The sequence below is a fragment of the Oncorhynchus masou genome, chromosome 29, assembly GCF_036934945.1.
Source record: "Oncorhynchus masou masou isolate Uvic2021 chromosome 29, UVic_Omas_1.1, whole genome shotgun sequence".
Lineage (NCBI taxonomy): Eukaryota > Metazoa > Chordata > Actinopteri > Salmoniformes > Salmonidae > Oncorhynchus > Oncorhynchus masou.
The window spans coordinates 34563236-34580822 of NC_088240.1; the positions used below are offsets into that span (position 1 = coordinate 34563236).

The following is a 17587-nucleotide window of genomic DNA, read 5'->3' on the forward strand; positions in this document are numbered from 1 at the left end:
ATGGATCATTCTATCTTAACTATGTCATTATCACTAACAGCGAGTTGTCATGTTGAGAAGGAATCATAAAATCAATCACATAATGACGTTCAAGTAACATACCCCCTATTAAAAACAGACAAACAAACAAATGAACAAAGAACAAAACTAGCATTACCACTGAAGCATAAATACACATCCTGAAGTTAACAAATATTTTATAAATTGTATAGTCTGGAAGCTCCCATAATTGCGGCCCTAACTTACCACATAGTCAATGTGGAGATTTTTGACAAAACACAGTATTCTTTGTTTGTGGATTTGACACAATTGCTAATCATCTAAATCAGTCAAGATTACATCAGATCAAAATCAAGTCAATCCATAGATGGCCTCCAGCAGGCTTTAAGAGGTCCATCAGTTGAACTTTACCTCAATTGGCAAGTGTTTGTGTTCTTAGAATTCCATATCCTTCATCTCATTCACAGCAGTGTCCCATTGCTTCAGACATCATTCCCTCCTGAATTGGGACACACATGCACACACATACAGTAGACACATACAGACACTGAATCCCCCCACACACACGCACACACACAGTCACAGTCAAATTGCTACGCAGTGGTCTCCTCTGACAGGCTGTAGGTGCGCTTGTTAGGTGCCAGATTGTTACTGTTAACACGGGCACTGACCATGATGTTTCACCTGCGCGTGTCTGGGAAACATGCCAGCTCTCTTCACTTTTCCCCTCACGCTCCAAGGCCAACAGTCCATAAAGCTGTCAACATGCATGTAGGCCAAATCACCTTTGCCACGATTTAACTCAACAAATGTCCTTTTCCCTCCGGTATGGATACCCGCAAGCATGCACACATGTACATAGGCACACACAGGCGCACGCACACATACACAAGCACACACACACACACACAAAAGCTTTACTTATTGGGCCTTTGAAAGATAACGGATTGAAATGGCAAGTGATACATGGTAATTGAATGTAGATTATGTTGTTATAACTAACTGTAATGATATCTTCATAACAAAGCAAATTTGAGCATAATGCCCATTCATTCCATTCACAGTTTTATCACATTACTTCAATAGTTTACCTTATAGGTATGAATCCATTTGGGTTGGGTGTCTTAATAAAACGTCATCCTGCTTCTCACTGCTGATATAACTTCTCATTATACACACCCAGCATCTATTCCCAATTTGCACAATTTGATTTAAGTTACCTTGTGAATCCCTTCCCGTAGCGAGGTGGTTCAATTCATGAGTGACATCAGTGCAACGGGATCTGGCCCGGGTGGTGCGGCCATGGAAACCTGAGAGGAATATATCAAGGCCTCAGACATTTCTCTGGGAGGTGGGGACGCCAGGGAACAGCCCAAAACCAAATGAATTGCTCAACAAAATCTGTTATTAAAAGAGAGGGAGCGGGAGAAAGAGAGAGAGAGGGAAAGAGAGGGATAGTTATTAAATGGACTGCTCTTTGACTAAGGTTCTGAGGAATATAGTTTGGCAGAACAACAGGCTATTATAGTACTTATAAGGGAAATTGACAAACCTGCCATACAGTAACAGTAAGTTGAGAACGTGATGAGGACACCAGCACCCAGCACTCTTCCTCCTATTAGAGATGCAGAAGTTGCAATCGTTGACTATGGTTAAGGTTTACTTTCTACGTTGTACTTCCTACATATACTGTATAATGCTGTAATTGTAGTTTAACTCACAGTAATTATCATTTGATTTAAAATATATATATATATATATATATATATAGGCCTCTGTTTGAATTAGTATACATTTTTATAGATAAGTTAAACTGTTGGCAGACACATAAGCATAAATGATAGTTTGGCTTTTGTAATGACGACTCGTCAGAGAGCTTGGTGATGGGTATACATGTCCAAATTCAGCACTGCCATTTCACCACAGAATAGCAAATCAATTAAGGAGGTTTAATATGCTAACGTTGAATCACTAGTTAGTGATAATATGAAAACCATGCACGAGTTCCTCTCACGTGACCATTGTCTTCTCTTTCTCTCTCCACAGAAGTGTTTGACACAGTCCCTACTTATTTGGCTCTTAATGCATACAACAACCGTGTTTGTCAGTAAACATGTTGTGTGGACCAGATCCACTATCACAGGGCAGGGTGGGTTGGTTGGACTGGCACTAATACCCTTAGCAAAGCTATCAGCTGAGTAATTTGGGTAATTGCTACGATCGGAAACTGTTTATTTCATTTGCATCCTGTATACTCCAGAGCCCTCTATAACAAAAGAAAACGCCTCATCCTATTTCCTCAACAATTAGAGTTTCTTCTTCTTGTGCCAGCATCAGCAAATAAAACTTGTTTGCATCAGCAAGTAAAGAGGTTTGTGGTATTTTATAACTATTGTTATTCACGGGCAGCGTTTTGGACGCAATAATGGGGTTTTGTTTTTAAGAAATATATTACTTTTCATATCTCTGAAATTCTGTGGAATGGAAAGTGCAACATTGTCTTGATTCAATGGTGAATAATTGTACTGTTTAGCCATGCCCAGGGTTTAAATAAGTCATGAATATCTCCTAAGGGTCAGGATTTTCTTCACACACAATTGTGCACAGATAAACAATCACGCACACACTTTATAACCGACAGCCTTTAGTAGCTTTGTTTCTTTTTACTGCAGCACTTTATGAGCAGATCAAAAGGGAGATGAATATATTCCAGAACTATCAAGTACAATGACATTTCAATGTGTTCATAAAAATAGAATGGTAAATCTATCAGCAATTCAAACTCACAGTTGATAGCAGGGCAATGATCACTAAGTTGCCCCTACTCAGGAACACTAAGGATACACAAACTAGTTCCGTAAGAACCTCCTGACATTGTACTTGCTTGGGGTATTTCTCATCACAAAGGCAGTGACAAAAATGACTTGTCAAAGTTCCAGATTGTGATAAGGCACAAGGCCTTCCATTCACACTGACTCAGTGAGGTCATCTCTTTGGTAGTAAGCTGAGCTGCCATTTTGTGTATAAGGGAAAAATTGCAATTTTGTCATGATCCACGTTGTTATGAACTCCCGAAGAACATCCATCATACAGAGTGTGTAGGTCATTTGACCCGGCCTAAGGGAGTACGGCAAGGCAAGAAATAAGGTGCTCATACTACAAAGACACATTTATCTCCTTGGATATGGGAAATATACATAAATTATGCAAAATGTCACAATAGAAAAACAGACAACTTCATTTGAGCAACATTTTTATTTCACATTTGTATAGGGCACATTACTGAGACCTTTCCATTTACACAAATACATTGTTACATTAGCGAGTCTAGCAAAGCTTTGAGAACTCATCACTAACACAATTTAGCTTAACTTTGTATTTGACGTTAGTGTAAACTTTTTAAGAAACCACAGGAAACAAATCAAATTGTCCAATTAAGACGAAAAGCTGCTGATTTTAATTTGTGGAACAAAAAACAATATTGGCACCACAACCCAAGGATGGCACCAGTGTCCCTAATCAAATCAAAATAAAATAAAATGTTATTTGTCACATGCGCTGAATACAACAGGTGTAGGTAGACCTTACTGTGAAATGCTTACTTACAAGACTTTAACCAACAATGCAGTTCAAGAAATAGAGTTAAGAAAATATTTACTAAATAAACTAAAGTAAAAAATAAAATAGAAAGTAACATAATAAAATAACAAGTGGTACCGGTACCAAGTCAATGTGCAGAGTTACAGGTTAGTCGAGGTAATTTGTACATGTAGGTAGGGGTAAAGTGACTATGCACAGATAATAAACAGTGAGTAGCAGAAGTGGAAAAAGCAATGACCATTTTTTGGTCCTTCCTCTGACACCACCAAGTATATAGGTCCTGGATGGCAGGAAGCTTGCCCCGAATGATGTACTGGACCGTACACACTACCCTCTGTAGCGCCTTATTGTTGGATGCTAATGGTACCTAGTACTCATGATCTTTATTGTTCAACTATACTGTAGGTTAACACCATGGAGAAATGACCTATAATGAGGAAGTGGATAACACCCACAACAGACGGCTGTATTCAATGATACTTGATTGTATGTGCTGTATGTTCTGGCACCAGTGAAGAAATTAAAGTAAATTTGATTGCAGGATCTGTGGTAATTCTGGCTCGTCTTTTTGAAGCACCCTTTAAATCTATTTTTGGAACCATATAATTCAGTGACAACTACTGCTATGTTCTTCCCTTAAAATGTGCACTTATATCACAGTGTGTCTTATGTGTGACTGTTTATACTGTCTTATAATCTCTTATTAGGCTGGCAAAACTTGTCTCGTAAATAATGAATGCCCACAGGCTATCAACCTAATGCAGAATGTTAAAACACACAAAACTGTAAGACTTTGGACACCTTGTGGCATTTGAAATGGGGCAAAACCCAACCTAGTAGGTTTGTCATGTGGCAAACCTCACCTGAGAAAGCTTAAATTGCTATCAAGCGGTAGGTTTATGTAAGAGGTCTTCAACAACATCCTGTCAAGGCAACTTCCACAAGCCAGGCGGCATATTGTCATGACACGACCATGCAATACTATTACAATGTTTTGATTCATTACATTATTGATTATTGGATAACTTCTCAAAAGAGATCGAGTTAGAAAATAATCCAACAATCCCCATTCAGTCAAACAAACGCAACTATCCTCTTTCCGCTGTTGGATAGTGAACTGTTGGACAGATGATTCAGGCAAACTTCTAACTACAAGTATCTTCAAAGGATCTGTGCTCTGGCTCCCAAAACATAGCATCAGAGACTACAGAGCCACTGGATTTTGGAACTGGGCAAGAGGGTCACTGTAACACGGTCGCACCACCTGCTTCTCTGATGATGATGCATTTCAAAAGGCTCACAGGAACTCAATGTCTCCGGCTTCATTTCTGGTGTGTGTTTGTTCCCCATATGCATTTGTTTGGCCCACCTGCTTCATGGGGCATTTCAGAGAGCAGTCTGCAAGCAGGCCTCCTTGGAAGGCCATGAAAGAGAACCTCTGAACTCCTGTGGCCGGGACATTGTTCAGAGCTGCACAGTGACAATCGGTGGCTGACTCTGTATGTCTGTATTTTTGGCAGGACCTTAGATGCTGTCACGTTCTGACCATAGTTCTTTTGTGTTTTCTTTGTTTTAGTGTTGGTCAGGATGTGAGCTGAGTGGGCATTCTATGTTGTATGTCTAGTTTGTCTATTTCTATGTTTGGCCTTATATGGTTCTCAATCAGAGGCAGGTGTTAGTCATTGTCTCTGATTGGGAACCATATTTAGGTAGCCTGTTTTGTGTTGGGTTTTGTCTTTGTGTCATTGCACCAGATAGGACTGTTTCAGTTTTCACATTTGTTGTTTTGTATTTTGTAGTGTTCTCATTCATCGTCTATATCAAACATGTTGAACACTAACCACGCTACATTTTGGTCCTCCTCTCCTTCAACCGTTACAGAACCACACACCAACTAAGGACCAAGCGGCGTGGTAACAGGCAGCAGCAGGAGAGGCAGCGATGTCAGGACTCCTGGAAATGGGAGGACGTTTTGAACGGCAAGGGTTGCTACACATGGGAGGAGATCCTGGCTGGAAGGGATCACCTCCCACTGGAACAGGTGGAGGCAGCTAGGAGAGCGGAGGCAGCTGGAGAGAGGAGCCAGCGATATGAGGGAACATGGCTGGCAAGGAAGCCAGAGAGGCAGCCCCAAAAATGTATTGGGAGGGGGAACACAGGGAGTGTGGCGAAGCCAGGTAGGCGACCTGCGCCAACTTCCTGTGCTTACCGGGGGCGAGAGAGACCAGGCAGGCACCGTGTTATGCTGTGGAGCGCACAGTGTCCCCAGTGTGGGTGCATAGCCCGGTGCGGTACATACCAGCTCCTCGTATCGGCCGGGCTAGAGTGGGAATCGAACCAGGTGCCATGAAGCCGGCTCTACGCATCTGGTCTCCAGTGCGTCTCCTTGGGCCGGCATACATGGCACCAGCCTTACTCATGGTGTCCCCGGTTCGCCAGCACAGCCCAGTGCGGGCTATTCCACCTTGCAGCACTGGCAGGGCGACCGGGAGCATTAAACCAGGTAAGGTTGGGAAGGCTCGGTGCTCAAGAGCTCCAGTGGGCCTGTACGGTCCGGTCTATCCAGTACCACCTCCACGCACCAGCCCTCCGGTGGCAGCCCCCCGCACCAAGCTGTCTCTCCGTCTCATCCCTACGGGTGCTCCCGCCTGTCCTGAGCTGCTAGAGTCTCCCGTCTGTCCAGAGCTGCTAGAGTCTACAATCTGTCCAGAGCTGCTAGAGTCTCCCGTCTGTCCAGAGCTGCTAGAGTCTCCCGTCTGTCCAGAGCTGCTAGAGTCTCCCGTCTGTCCAGAGCTGCTAAAGTCTCCCGCCTGTCCAGAGCTGCTAGAGTCTCCCGTCTGTCCAGAGCTGCTAGAGTCTCCCGCCTGTCTAGAGCTGCTAGAGTCTCCCGCCTGTCCAGAGCTGCTAGAGTCTCCCGCCTGTCTAGAGCTGCTAGAGTCTCCCGCCTGCAAGGAGCCGCCAGAGCCGCCAGTCTGCAAGGAGCCGCCAGAGCCGCCAGTCTGCAAGGAGCCGCCAGTCTGCAAGGAGCTGCCAGAGCCGCCAGTCTGCAAGGAGCCGCCAGTCTGCAAGGAGCTGCCAGAGCCGCCAGTCTGCAACGAGCCGCCAGAGCCGCCAGTCTGCAAGGAGCCGCCAGAGCCGCCAGTCAGCCAGGATACGCCAGAGCCGCCAGTCAGCCAGGATCCGCCAGAGCCGCCAGTCAGCCAGGATCCGCCAAAGCCGCCAGTCAGCCAGGATCCGCCAGAGCCGCCAGTCAGCCAGGATCCGCCAGAGCCGCCATTCACCCAGGATCTGCCAGAGCCGCCATTCAGCCAGGATCAGCCAGAGCCGCCAGTCAGCCAGGTTCAGCCAGAGCCGTCAGTCAGCCAGAAGCTGCCAGAGCTGTCAACCAGCCTGAGCTACCTCTCAGTCCTGAGCTACCTTTCAGTCCTGAGGTACCCCTCGGTCCTGAGCTACCCCTCCGTCCTGAGCTACCCCTCCGTCCTGAGCTACCCCTCAGTCCTGAGCTACCCCTCAGTCCGGAGCTGCCTCTCAGTCCTGAGCTAAACCTCGGTCCTGAGCTACCCCTCCGTCCTGAGCTACCCCTCCGTCCTGAGCTACCCCTCAGTCCTGAGCTACACCTCCGTCCTGAGCTACCCCTCCGTCCTGAGCTGCCTCTCAGTCCGGAGCTGCCCCTCAGTCCGGAGCTGCCCCTCAGTCCGGAGCTGCCCCTCAGTCCGGAGCTGCTCCTCAGTCCGGAGGAGTTTGTTTAGTCCAGAGGGGCCCTTTAGTAGGGTTGCCAATCCAAGGTTGGCTGCAAGGGTCGCCGTTCCTAGGCGGAGACTAAAGCAGACAAAGACTATGGTGGAGTGGGGTCCACGTCCTGCGCCAGAGACGCCACCGCAGACAGATGCCCACCCAGACCCTCCTCTATAGGTTCAGGTTTTGCAGCCGGGGTCCGCACCTTGGGGGGGGGGTACTGTCACGTTCTGACCATAGTTCGTTTGTGTTTTCTTTGTTTTAGTGTTGGTCAGGACGTGAGCTGAGTGGGCATTCTATGTTGTATGTCTAGTTTAAACATGTTGAACACTAATCACTTTTTCAATAACCTTTTACTGCAGTGGACTAAATCATGGTCACACAGAGTGTTTCTTGGTAGTCTTAAGCAAATCTACTTTGAAAGAAAAGCAAATACAGTTGAATTCGGAAGTTTACATACACTTAGGTTGGAGTCATTAAAACTCGTTTTTGAACCACTCCACAAATTTCTTGTTAACAAACTATAGTTTTGGCAAGTCGGTTAGGACATCTACTTTGTGCATGACACAAGTAATTTTTACAACAATTGTTTACAGACAGATTATTTCATTTATAATTCACTGTATCACAATTCCAGTGGGTCAGAAGTTCGCATACACTAAGTTGACTGTGACTTTAAATAGCTTGGAATATTCCAGAAAATTATGTCATGGGTTTAGAAGCTTCTGATAGGCTAATTGACATCATTTGAGTCAATTGGAGGTGTACCTATGGATGTATTTCAAGGTCTACCTTCAAACTCAGTGCCTCTTTGCTTGACATCATGGGAAAATCAAAAGAAATCAGCCAAGACCTCAGAAAGACCTCCACAAGTCTGGTTCATCCTTGGGAGCAATTTCCAAGGTTTCTGAAGGTAACACATTCATCTGTACAAACAATAGTATGCAAATATAAACACCATGGCACCACACAGTCGTCATACCACTCAGGAAGGAGACACGTTCTGTCTCCTAGAGATGAACGTACTTTGGTGCGAAAAGTACAAATCAATCCCAGAACAACAGCAAAGGACCTTGTGAAGATGCTGGAGGAAACAGGTACGAAATTATCTATAAAATTATCTATATGCACAGTTAAGTCCTATATCGAAAGTTAAGGTATTGGAATGGCCATCGCAAAGCCCTGACCTCAATCCCATTGAAAATGTGTGGGCAGAACTGAAAAGGTGTGTGGGAAGCTTGTGAAAGGCTACCTAAAAAGTTTGACCCAAGTTAAACAATTTAAAGGCAATGCTACCAAATACTAATTGAGTGTATGTAAACTTCTGACCCACTGGGAAGGTGATGAAAGAAATAAAAGCTGAAATAAATCATTCTCTCTACTATTATTCTGACATTTCACATTCTTAAAATAAAGTGGTGATCCTAACTGACCTAAAACAGGGAATTTTTACTCTGATTAAATGTCAGGAATTGTGAAAAACTGAGTTTATTTGTATTTGGCTAAGGTGTATGTAAACTTCTGACTTCAACTGTACCTCACAGACATGGTTATGGGGGGGAGAAGACACCTGTACCATGTAAGATATAGAGTTGAAATGTATTCACTCTTGAGTTTGCGTCCCAATATTTCACGTTCTATACAACACAGAAGGCTGAAATATAACAAAACTCTTTGACGTAGAAACACTGGATTTTCATATTCAGTATATATATTTTTGTTATTAATTGTGAAATTGTGAAAGACATTAGTAACACTCCACCTAAGAGGCCACTAGGTTATTTGACTGCAGGAAAGGCCCGTGGCAGCAAACTTGCTGTGTTAGAGACACTGATGGGATGGAGCCATCATTTTCTCCCATAACTTTTCTTTTTAGCTCTGGGACTGAGATTTCTTTTTACCATAAAAAAACGACATGATGTTTTATGAGTGGTGCTTGAACACCTTCTACTTTTGGGACTTTTTGGACTTTCCAAGATATAGAAATGACTATACATACATTGTAAATATACAGAGTTGTCCCATGTTGGGTTGAAAAACAATAACTGGAAGCTAAATGTTTTGTCACCACCAGGGGACTTGCATAACATGGTTGATTTATCCCCAACACATACAGTAACAATTACCTTTCATCTATAGAATGGCATGTCTATTTAATTATGGACTCTAGGCAAAGTCCTCGGTATTTTCACTCTTCGGTAGATATGGCACAAAGAGGGCTTTAAAGGCACAGCATGGTGGCATAAACAACTGACTGTTGATTTGTTTATTCTTTCTGTTCAGTAATTTATCATTCCAGTTGACAAGATAGTTTAGAGATTGCTTGGAAATCTGAGAAGTCCAGCTTGAAAAATATACACATGTGTATTTCTCAATGAAAATGACAAGCAAATTACTCTGGGGTTATACTGAAGATAGATTAGTCCCAGTCATGTCTGAAGGAGGATCATTATTACTCTTATTACTCAGTGTTATAGGGTGTGTAATATAACTCTTGCACTGATATTACACATTGACAGCGCTAAGATGTTTAGAAATATCTTGATTCTTCCAATAGCCGTTTACATTTTTTGTTGTTGTTCCAGTATGAGTATTACTGGACATACCGAAACCTTTAGTAGTGTGCTTGATATATTTTCTGTGTTTTGATTACAACACTTTCCCCTGGGTTTTGTGTTAGTTTTAAGGTTCTTTGTGTGCTTTCACCCACTCACTGCCTACTGTAGGCCTCAAGCTGGGAGGAGTGTCCTACCAAATACTTTTCTCCTGTTTGAAGATTAAAGGCACAGCCTGAGATGAAGTTCAATACAAACACCTATGAAGCGTAGAATTTATGATGACTTGGTCCTTGTAGCAGCTTTAATCTTGCAAAAGAAAACAACACTAATAGTTTCCTTTTCCGACCACTCGGTCGGTGACTACGTACCCTGGCTCTTAGACTGATGTGGACTTTCCAGACACAAAGAGGACTTGGCACTTTGTCAGCTTGCCTCCCTCCATGTCAAGTTTTCACATCCATAATTGTTACTTTAAATATGCCCTCCGTGAGTGAAGGAAAATCACTTTGCTATTATTGTCCTGGTTGGTTCCTGGTTAGGGCCTTTGATTTAGTGTAAGTGTGTTTCCACTTTTAATTCTCAAAATAAAAGTATCTTTCCCCAACTGAAAATATTATCTTGATTCTGCCTAATCATCTTATTTGGTCAGTGACAGTTGTCTCCACTAGTTCATACTCTTCTTACCAGACACATTGCATCACAGCAGTAACACAATAGTTGGACTATAAGGTCTCCCCTTCCCTCTGGCTTCTGTGATCTACTATGTTTGCCAGTTTACTGAAGTGTGTTTCACTGTTGCCTGTTACAAGATTGAATGTTTTGAATAAGCCTTCCTCCTCAGGATTTCCTCCACAGCAATGGTTTCTCTAATGTGTATTAGTCATAAACAGTGGCTGGCACCAGATACAGACAGAGTCTCTGCCCACGCATACGATAGCACAGAAGACATCTCATATCACTGCCGCCTGCCCCAGCCCAGCCTGACTGGTGCCTTTTACAAATCAAACAAGCTATTCTATGACTGCACTTGCTGTGCATGACTTCATTAGTAACTTCAAGGCTTTGGGTGATGGTGTCTCCCGTGAAGAAGATTTTAAAAAAAATATCAGTGGAACCTTTGCTGGTCCACATTCTAGCATAAAATTCAGCATAACACAGCACTGTCCAATCATAACACATGTGGTCATAGCTCAAGGACGTTACCTTGCAGACGTATTGTGTACCGTTGCAGTCAGAGCAGTGGGGGGATGAGTCAACATTGACTGCTATAGTAAGAAGGAAGGGTGGGAGGTAAAGCTTCATAGCACAATGTATCAGAGGTGCTGGGGCAATTTTCCACATAGAGATGTTTATCAAGCAAGAAATATAAAGCGAGAAGTCTAAGTCCCTTCGGTTTTGATTTGTCGTGTCAGTGACCTAGCACCCCGCTACCCCCTTCCAACTCTGTCTGCATTCTTTGTCTGCTGCTGCCAACTCAAACCTAAATCTCTCCCCCTGACACACTACCTACGTCTCCCTCTGTTTTCATGCCTTCTGTCTGCCTGCAAGATCCAAACTCGTCTCGTTCTTTTCACTTCATCTCCCTTTTTTTCCAAAGACACCAGGAATAATGCCTCCACAGAAATCTGAAGAAACAAAAACACATGAGCGGCAACAGGACGACTGCGAGTCACTCCCACACACGGCTTTAAAAAGGCCCATCTGACAGCATTTAGCAGAAGGGAGTGTACCTTTTCTAAAGAACACTTAGCAATAGTTCTAAGAATGTAAGAATGCATTCTCCCTCTGTAGTGGTTTCCTGGTTTTCTGAGTAAGGACACACTCAGTGTTCTCTTGTTCTTGCATTAAATTGTTCTTCCGGCTACAAAGATCAATTCTATAGGTTGACTAGCACAGATTGTAGGTTACTGTATGTGTTTAATGTAGGCCTACATTAAAGACAAGGGAGGACTGAGATTTACATAGCTTATAGGAGGTCATTTTATGCACCCTAAATGAGTAACGGGAACCTTTAAGGATACCTTAACATATTTTGATATCCTTCAGGGCCTGTTAAGGTCATATTCTTGTTGTATTGTCTAATAATTCTCAATCTCTCATTGCTTGTATCAAATACTTCAAACGCTAAGCTATAAAAGGTATACATGTCTCCCCTCTCGGCAAGGTACCATAACGATACAATTTTGCACAGTACGCTTGATATAATTTGGTCCCCTTACAGTTACAGTGAGATGACCAAAGACAGATAGAACTCCAAGCTGTTGCTGGGGAGTGTCCAAGAACAACAGGCGACGCAGTACACGACCCTGCCAGGACGTCCTGACCCAGCTCTCATTCCTGGGTAAACATCTAGAGCACAAAAACCGAAAGGACCTAAAGAACAGTCCAAAAGTCACTCTGGGGTATTTTTGCATTGCTGCTAGAATGCTCGAAATATACATTTTGGTGAAGTTCTTGACCACGGTTCTTCCACATTGGTTGCTCTTTCCTTCAAGGATGGCCTGGTTGTTGGTGTCATCCACTGACTTTCAGTCAGTTGAAACTCAAAAGAGGCCAAGGATCCTTTCAACCACAGATCTAAATAGGTGACGACATTACTGTCCATCCACATCCGTGGGACAATAAATGTGTGGCATCTTGCTGAGTGGTTAAAAAAATGACTACGACACTTTGACTGGAATTTCTATGAGGCCCCTGTGGAACGTTCGCTCTTTCAAGGTAAGTAATATGGATCAAGAAAAACAACCATAAAGGGAGTCCCCTAGGCTGCCTCTCCCTCCCACTCAAACCTCCCTAGTTACAGAGCTAGTTTACATTGGCTCAGGCTCTCTGGCTTTGGACTTAAGACGGAACACCTGACCTGTGATAGCTGGTAATCTTACTCTCTCAGAGATCTACCACCTACAGTATAGACCAGGCCAATGCCTGGTGATATCATCTGTTGCTTTATGCCTGTGTGGGTCTGAGATGGTTTCCAGGAGGACCTGGTTTTCATGGAGAGAATGGTTATCGTCTGTGTCAATACAACTCTCAGTAGGAGCCCCCATCAATGTTCCCTAGATTTGTTTTTAGAACACTGAGGCTGTACACGATTTAAGTTAGTTTTAACTGGGCTATTAGGCTACTATGGTTATCAGAAATAATGGAGAAAATGTGTCCCATAACATTTAACTTGGAAATAGCTGATCATTCAGCCTACAGTAGCAGCCAATGTGTGGAGTTCAATGTAGGTCTACATCCCATGATACTCTGGGGGAAAAAAACATGCAGGGCTTGACATTAACCTGTTTGTCTATTTGTCCTTCAGACATGCAGGTGTCTGAAAATGTTGTTGTGTTGTTTGATGCAAGAAACCACTTTACAAAATAAAATGCATAATTACTCCCATACCATTATTTAAGAGAATCAGACAAATTATGGTGTACTCTGCCCATTGGCTACTTAGCTTATTAAAGCCTGTCTCAAAATACAACACTGCCCCTTTAAGACAAAAAAAAGCTCTTTACCTGACTAGCTTTTCAAAGATGTCAAGAAATGCACACATTTTGTGCTCTTGTAGGAAGCAATCACTCCACCATTTCTGATTACAAATGATCTTTAACTGGGCAAATAACTCACTAAATAGCAATGGATATGAACAAAAGTACAAATGTGCACAGGTCGCTACATTTAGCTTTTCTTTGATCTCTACTCAGGACCACTCATGCTGTAAAAACAGTCCAGTTCAAAGTGAATGGCATAGATCCTACTGTAGTCAAAGCAATATAATTCTACTCCTATAAGTTCTGCCTACACCAAAATATCTTGCATAGTTTGTTTTGTTTGAGTATGTTCCGTTGAAAGTGGCTCACATTGCGTTGATTATATCACAATTCCCACAGTAAAGGGAACAATTGATAGTGTTAACTAACAGGGAAAACTCTGAAACGTTGCGTGAAGTTCAATCTTGTGCTTCTCTGCACACGCTGATATTTCTTCTGCGCCTCAATCCTGGAGAGGGAACATTGTAGCCCATGTGTTTAATTGAATTTCAGCATTTTTACAAATATTCATTCTTGAATAGGAGCCACTCACCTCAGCCACTACCATCCATGTGTTTAATACCTGCCTGCCTATGAGTACTGTGATGTTGATGGATTCATGGATACTAAAGACACTTACCAGATGTAGGCTGTCTCTCACTAGGATTGTGAATGACCCACAGCCTAATATATAATAATATATCCCATTTAGCAGACGCTTTTGTCCAAAGCGACTTACAAGTCGGCTGGGGCCACTACTTTTACATATGGGTGGCCCTAGCGGGAATCGAACCCACGACACTTGGCGTTGCAAGCGCCATGCTCTACCGACTGAGCCACACAGGACCCTACCTACCAATGCTAAGAGTACTCATGCAGTGCATACAATACACTGTATGGACATACTACACAGGAACAAGCTTTCTATGGCTGGCTTGTAAAATTGCTGCAAACGGCTGTTTTCAATTAGGACAGTTCGAAAGAAGTGGGACGTACCCCAAGCGACTGAAAAAGACCGGGCCATCGGACAGTAATCCAGTGACTCAAGGTTTAACAACTTCTTGACACGTAATTTCTCAGACATTATAGGGGAGAAATACGTTTTACACCCAGGGGTCAAGGTTACGCAAATGCAGTAGGGGGCCTTGGCTCTGTGGTGCATGTAGTTACACACTGCTCCCAATTAAACATGTCGTACTACCATTAGCATCTGCCACAGCTCATCACCATTGTTAGCAGTTTGACAGAAATGTGCCGCCTTTAATGTGAAGCTGTATTGTCTTGGACAAGTGAGAGGAATCATTACCTCAAATGAGTTATCCCGGCACTGTTAAGTTCAGACACAGACAGACAGTACGGAGAATACAGTTACACAGAGGAGGGGTGGTGGTCATTTGAAAAGAGAACACATAACATGGAGCCGAGGAGAGAGAGAGTGAGGGACTTGTGAAGGATGAAGTTGACCGGTGCTAGGGAGGGAACTGGGGAGGTGGGAGCTGCCAGGAAGAGGGTTGTAAACATATGGGGCTGTGACAGCAGCGTAGACATTAACATGACCCACCACTGGATCCTCCTAATCACTAAGTGGTACGCTGCTTGTCGACTACCTGCTCACCTTCCTTTTTGCACACAGACACACAGGTTTAGGATGTCTCTATCGACCTTTCTCCGCACTCTCTCTCTCGCTCTCTCTCTCTCTCTCTCTCTCTCTCTCTCGCTCTCTCTCTTTCTCTCTCTCTCTCTCTCTCTCTATTTCTTACTCGCTCACCTATATCTCTCTACCTCCCTCTTATTTCTTCAACGGGTACATTTACTAAAAGTGAATTGACAAAAAACTACACATTGTAGATCCAGCTCTCCTTCTGTGTGTCCTGTTATGATTAGTTACCTCGTCCAGTTGTCGTAAGGACATGCTTCCTTTATGCTCAAGAGTGTTAGGACCTCTGCCAAGACATGAAGTGCTGCATTTATTGTGGTCACTGTGGAAAAGGTCAACTTACAGAGTTTATTGAATTATTTAAATCCAAACACTCTGACACTTGATCCGAGCGACAAACGGAATTTCCCAAGTACTTGAATGTGTGGTTAAACAAATCTATAGGCCTACCTTGATTATACTTTCCTTGGTGTACTGAAAAGGGATGCAAACTGCTATGCACTGTATACAGAAGGTGCAAAAACATTGATCAATGTACCCAATATGTCCAGTTATGTTTGAAAGATCAACATTTTCTGCAACATTTTAGACATCAATCCACAAATTCAGCCATCTTCCCCTCCTTTTAGATGCCACATTCAATAGTATATCCCTCTTCCTCCTTCCCTCCATCGTTCCACAGAAGGGAGACATAACACAAAACACAGACGGGTGGGAAGCCTAGCTCTGCAGGCATCCTGCGAGGGCCTGGATTACAGAGAAGAAATGGAACTGTTCCTCCTCCGCTCCTCTCGCTTATCCCCCCTCTCCTCCCACTCACTCCTCTCCTTATCATGGCTTCCTGTGAATCTACCTGACAGGCCTTTCACAGGTACAGCTAATCCTCCCTCTGGGGGGGAATACTCACTCCCATCCAGCAGCTCACACAGATCGAAAGTCAACCCTTTTTTTGTTGTGGCTGCTGTTTGTCGATTAAAGAAAAACGCCTGGATGTTATTCTATAGAAAGGAGGTGATGAACCAGATCAAATCCCCCTTTCCTCCATTCAATAGCATGGCAGGTCAGACTTACTGTGAACATGGATGGTGCAGTGTTCAAATAGTGTTTCCGTGTTGTAAAACCATGTGTATGATCAATGCCTGATCTGATGTGAACTTTCGAGGTATTGGTGGAGGTAGTGTGTGTATGTACACCGTTGTGAATCAGGTCAGTGTGTATTGAACTTGTGCAGGTGCTGGTAGTGTTACGTGTCGGGCTGTGGAAGTGTTTGTATGATATGGTATGTGTGGCTTATACACAGCTTTTAGATGCTTGGAAAGACACACACGTGCTCATTCTCCATGCTTCGCCTCACATGGAGGATTGGACAGACAGGGGGCCGGAGACCGAGCTGCTTAACTCTGGCCCCCTACATTCCAACACCCTCATTCACTACTGATATGGCCCACTTTGTCTAACTATCATGCCTTGCATTCACTTCCTCCTTGAGCGAGCCTGTCCGATAACACCCTCTACCTCCTTACCCCGTCCGTCACACAGTCACTGACACGCACATGCACGCACAAACACACACACACACAGACACACACACTCTGTGTCATCTGTGGGGGTTGACAGTTCTGTGTTCAGTAATCACTAGCCAGTCACATCCTCCTGGTTTCCTCCTCAGGTATCACCCCACCGCTTCCTCCCCAAGATTAGTTCCCCCTGTCCACTTCCTGTCCTTCGCCTTGGAGGGTTCATATAGCGGCTGGGAAAGCCTGTCAGGGCAGCGGCTGAAACTGGGGTTAGTTCTAAATGGTCAGTTAAGCCTATATCTACTGAATATGAAGTGTGTATCAACTTGCTGGCTTTTAAAGTTTCTCCCACAAATAAAAACTCACTGACACAGTGTGAGACACGCACACACAAACACTGACACACACACACACACACACACACATACACACACACACACACACACACACACACACACACACACACACACACACACACTACACTTTCCTACCCACAGTTTCTGTTCTGTCAAAGTCATGTCACTGCAAGATCCAGCACTCTTTAACAGAACTCCTGAGGGCATCATGACAGCCAAAAGGAAGTGCCAATGACCGCGACCGCCCCATGAGTATATTTAGTCCTGACCTGACAGCCCATCACTCTGACTGTAGAGCTGACAGGACCATGTCTCACCGCCTTGTATGATTACCATTCACAGCCTCCTATAAGGCCTTGCTTTAGTAACATCAGTTTGGTGAAGATATCACTGCTAAGACACTTAGATATCTATATGTGTCCTGTCCTATGTTCTTGAAAACATTTTGAATAAGATGACACTTGGAGTATGACAGAAACGTTCCAGTATCCAGTTTTGGTATTGTAGGTTAATTACTTAATAGTAAGGCTGATTTACAATATGTGCAGAGTTCACAGGTCATGTGCGTAATAAATGCGCTACACACTGGGTTAACGGGATTTGTGGTTAAGACGGGCGTTGGTAATTAATACCTTCCAGTCAA

At 43.7% G+C, this 17587-nt stretch overlaps 1 long non-coding RNA gene across 1 annotated transcript in view; it reads right to left on the reverse strand.

Annotated features, from left to right (window-relative positions):
• The window catches only part of LOC135519399 (uncharacterized), a 64907-nt gene that overhangs the window by 40577 nt on the left and 6743 nt on the right, over window positions 1-17587 (reverse strand). Inside the window, exons 3-4 of the long non-coding RNA XR_010452290.1 lie at window positions 1553-1615; window positions 1221-1401 (exon numbers count right to left, since the gene is read on the reverse strand). This is a non-coding gene — a long non-coding RNA (uncharacterized LOC135519399). The remainder of the gene's footprint in view (window positions 1-1220; window positions 1402-1552; window positions 1616-17587) is intronic.